This window comes from Nicotiana attenuata, unplaced genomic scaffold (genome assembly GCF_001879085.1).
Source record: "Nicotiana attenuata strain UT unplaced genomic scaffold, NIATTr2, whole genome shotgun sequence".
NCBI lineage: Eukaryota > Viridiplantae > Streptophyta > Magnoliopsida > Solanales > Solanaceae > Nicotiana > Nicotiana attenuata.
Window position 1 is genome coordinate 9,484 of NW_017671711.1, and position 4,726 is coordinate 14,209.

The 4,726-nt window shown below is 35.6% G+C and overlaps 1 pseudogene; it reads left to right on the top strand.

The window, feature by feature from the left end:
- The first annotated feature begins 278 nt into the window (after nucleotides 1-278).
- Nucleotides 279-4,182, top strand: LOC109209800 (annotated as a pseudogene).
- Nucleotides 4,183-4,726: the final 544 nt, after the last annotated feature.

The window sequence follows — 4,726 nt, forward strand, 5'->3', positions numbered from 1 at the left end:
GAGATTCGCCTAAGGTGTCACAATCTATATATAAAAATTTAATTCATTATCTATTAGTAAGGTACTTATTTTTCTTTTTCTCAAAGGAAAATTGACACAAAAACTATTCTCTAGATGATTGATTAATTCACATTGTCTCGAAAACAATATGGACACGTAGTCATAACTTCATAGTGATAAACAAAGGACGGTACCGAATCCCTTTGACTTCCCTTTGTTTTCTTCCTTTTTTCTCACCCTATATATATATACCCAAATTAATACTTTCCATTACAGAATAAATCTCTCTATTGCACTGTCTGATAATTTTTTTTTTGTACACAATAAATCTTAAAGAAGAAATACTAAAACTACTCAACATGGGAAGAACTCCTTGCTGTGAAAAAAATGGACTTAAGAAGGGTCCATGGACCTCAGAAGAAGATCAAAAGCTCACTGATTACATTCAAAAGCATGGTTAGGGAAATTGGAGGTTACTTCCCAAAAATGCTGGTATTTTTCATTACATTTTCTCTATTTAGTTCATTCTCTGTACCTATAGGTCACGTGTTCGAGCAGTGGAAGCAGCCACTAATGCTTGCATTAAGGTAGGCAGGGAAGAAGGTACATAGTCCTAATTAAGGGTGGTCAACTGACCGCTCTTCGTCGAAAAATCACATGTATATATAAGTAAAATTTTAGATTTTAATAGTATATAACATATATTGAACACCCTTTATCAGGGATCTTTTTTACTTATTTCAAATTTAAACACCCTAAATGATATTCCTGGCTTCGCCACTGACGGTAGGTTACAACATCATACCTCTTAAGGTGCAGTCCTTCCCCGAATCATGTGTAAAGACGAGATGCTTTGTAAATTGTACTGCCCTTTTTTCTTTCTCTCTTCTTTCCAATTCATTAATCATTCTTAAACTTTTGCATGCATGAAGTAATAAATCTTTTTTAAACTTTAGGGCTTCAAAGGTGTGGAAAGAGTTGCAGGCTACGTTGGACCAACTATCTAAGGCCAGATATTAAAAGGGGAAAATTCTCTTTTGAAGAAGAGGAAACAATTATTCAACTTCATAGTGTATTAGGCAACAAGTAAGTTGTTTGTTTAGCCAATCATTACAAAGTAGTATATGTGTACTTTTTAGTCATAATTAGTGTTGAAGTTATTTTGTTCTCCAGGTTTTTGGACTTACTTGAATTATAGATTTTACATATTTTAACTTTTATACACTAATTTTCGAAAATGATGTTACACTATCGGCTGATCTAAAAAATAACTGCAAGTAACTATCGATAAAAAGTAAAATTTGTGACTAAAAATTTCTTACGTTGTAAGCATACATAAGTTACTCTATTTCAAAGTTGTATGTCTATCTTTTCAAGTTTGGTTTTACTAATTTTTATCAATTTTCTTTTTACCATAGGTGGTCAGCAATTGCTGCTCACTTGCCTGAGAGAACTGATAACGAAATCAAGAACTATTGGAATACTCACGTTAGAAAAAAGCTTATGAAAATGGGAATTGACCCTGTGACACACTCTCCTCGTCTTGATCTTCTTGATTTTTCCTCCATCTTAAATCCTTATAATTCATCTCAAGTCAATATTTTAAGGTTGATGGGAATGCAACCTCTGGTAAATCCAGAAATCTTGAGAATACTAGCCACTTCGCATTTATCATCACAATATACCGTGAAACCATCCGAACCCGTTAGTCAAAATAATGTCCTAGAAAATCAACTGCCACCGTTAGTCTAAGTTAGTCAAACTCAAACTGCTACTCGAAATATTCCATGTGTTCCATTTTCTAGTGAAGCTCAACTAATGCAACAAACAAACATGGAACAATTTTCATTAAATGTTTCAAACTATAGCTCACAAATTACCAACTAGTAAATGATTGGCAAAATTATGGTTGCTATGAGCCAGATCAATCTGTTATGGATCCTTGACCGTCCGATGCATCAACTTTTCAATCCAACGGCAGCAACAACGTAACATGATGAAATTCCAGTCTGTTATATCAAGATTTTCGACGCCTTCATCTACTTCTACTCCATTGAATACCACTACTAAAGATGAGAAGGAAAGCTAATGCAGTAACATGTTAAATCCTATATTTTATTTAAGGTCTGTTCAATTAAGAACTTTGAATGCTATATTTTACATTATCATTTGTTGTCTCTACTTATTTTCCCCTTGTACACATATTTTTGCATTCAGTTGACATCCAAGAGACGGATAAAATCACAAGAAACATGATAAATCATAACAAACAACAACAAATCTAGTGAGATCTCAACAATTTAAAATCATATATAGAATATGAATAACAAATCTAGTGAGATCTCAACAATTTAAAATCATATATAGAATATGAATAACGGCGAAACAATGGGAAAATGTGAAGATGGTGGTTCCTTAGATTCCAACAGTCAAGTTACCGGTGACAGCGCCGCCGCTTATGACAGGCCGGCGATTAGGAAGGTGACATGAGATCTTTATTATTTTAGGGCCATAAAATAGAAATTCAGGACGACTTTTGATTTTTTGTGTGCTAATATCTACGCATCTTCATGAATTCGGGCGACAAGCTCCGATTCACCTAAAATTTTGTGGCCCGTTAGACGATCCAATAAACAATAGTCATTACTACGCCATGAATGTTCCTCGTTTTTTGGCGTCTTAGGGCCATAAAATTTCACTACTAGAAATCCGGTAAATACCGACCAAAAAAACCGACCAACTTTGGTCGGTTATGGCCAATTACCGACCAAAATTCGACCAAATACACTTGGACGGTATTTTCATGGTCGTTTTAATATACCGATCAAAGTTGGTCGGAAATTACCGACCAACATTGGTCGGTAAATTAAATTCAAAAAAAAAATATTGCAAAAAAAACCGACCAAAGTTGGTCGGTATTTTAATTATGTAATCAAAAGATTCACCGTCTGGGAATCGAACCGGGGTGTGTACTGTGGCAGGATACTATTCTACCACTAGACCATTGGTGCATTTTGTTTTAAGATTTTCATTTTTTATATTTATACTCTTTAATTGTATTTTCGCACGAAAATAACCGACCAAAGTTGGTCGGTTTTATTGAAAAATAAAATTACCGACCAAAGTTGGTCGGTTTTTAAAATGACCAGCCGAATTTACCGACCAAAGTTGGTCGGTTTCTTGAAAAATAAATTTTGCAGGACTCAAAAATAGTTTCCCGCATTTTTGCTTCAAAGAAAACCGACCAAAGTTGGGCGGTTTCGTAAAAAAAAGAATTAAAAATTAAACAATTTTAAAAACCGACCAACTTTTGGCCGGTTTTTTTACCGACCAAAGTTGGTCGGTTTTTGCCGAATTTCTAGTAGTGTTTTTTGTGTACTAATGTCCATGCCATCTTCATAAATTCGGGAGATGGGCTCCAAATTGCCTAAAATTTTGTGGGCCATCTAAAATGACCTAATGAACAAAAACATTCCCCTTTTTTGGCGTTTTAGGGGTCACAAAACAGGAATTTAGGACTATTTTTAATTTTTCATGTGCAAATATCCACGTCATCTTCAAGATTTCGGGCGATGGGCTCCGAATCGCCTAAATTTTGTGGGCCCATCAGAAATGACCTAATGAACAATAGTCATTGCTTAGCCGTGATTGTTCCTCATTTTTTGGCGTTTTAAGACCTTAAAACAGGAATTCAGGAGAATTTCTTATTTTTCGTATGCTAATGTCCACGCTATCTTCATGAATTCGGGAGAAGGGCTCCGAATTGGGAAAAATTACACAGGCGCCCAATTTGGTCGCCCCCATTTAACCTATACCCATTTTTTTAAAAGTTTTAACCTGTACCCACTTTTTAAACAACTCCAGGCCTCTTTCTCCTCCTCCTCCTCCTCCTCCTCCTCCTCCTCCTCCTCCTCCTCCTCCTCCTCCTTCTTCTTCTTCTTCTTCTTCTTCTTCTTCTTCTTCTTCTTCTTCTTCTTCTTCTTCGGATTACAGTGATTTTATATGGTGTTTGTGTACATATTTTAAGGTAGTTTGTGATGTTTTATAGTCGTGAGCTGTTATGATGCTTTATTTTTACTATTGCTTATGGTTTCTTCTTCTTCTTCTTCTTCTTCTTCTTCTTCTTCTTCTTCTTCTTCTTCTTCTTCTTCTTCTTCTTCTTCTTCCTCCTCTTCTTCTTAATTGTTGTGACAACCCAAGGGGTCATCACCTATTTTCTCTTTCATTCCGTGCTTCCGAGGCCTTGAAAATCTCATTTTTACTTGCCTTGATTGGCGTGCGCAGTTCGGGCGCGTAGCCGGAAAGCTTATATGTTAAATTCTGTTGAAAAAAAAATTTCAAATGTGGCTTTAAAATGATTAAAGTTGACTTTGGTCAACATTTTTGGTAAACGGACCCGGACCCGTGATTTGACGGTCCCGGAGGGTCCGTAGAAAAATATGGGGGCATATGCCCGGAGTCGAATTCCGAGGTCTAGAGCCCTAGAAATGAATTTTTCTGTGAAATTATTTTTCTGAAATTATTAAGAAAAATGGAAATGAAAATTGATTAAAAGACTGTGGTATCGGGCTCGTATTTTGGTTCCGACGCCCGGTACAAGTCTTATATATGGTTTAAGCGCTTTCTGTGAAATTTGGTTGAAATCGGACGTCATTAGACGTGTTTCGGACATAAATATCTAATATTGGAAGTTTAAGAAGTTAGAATGAAAAATGATGATTTTGAG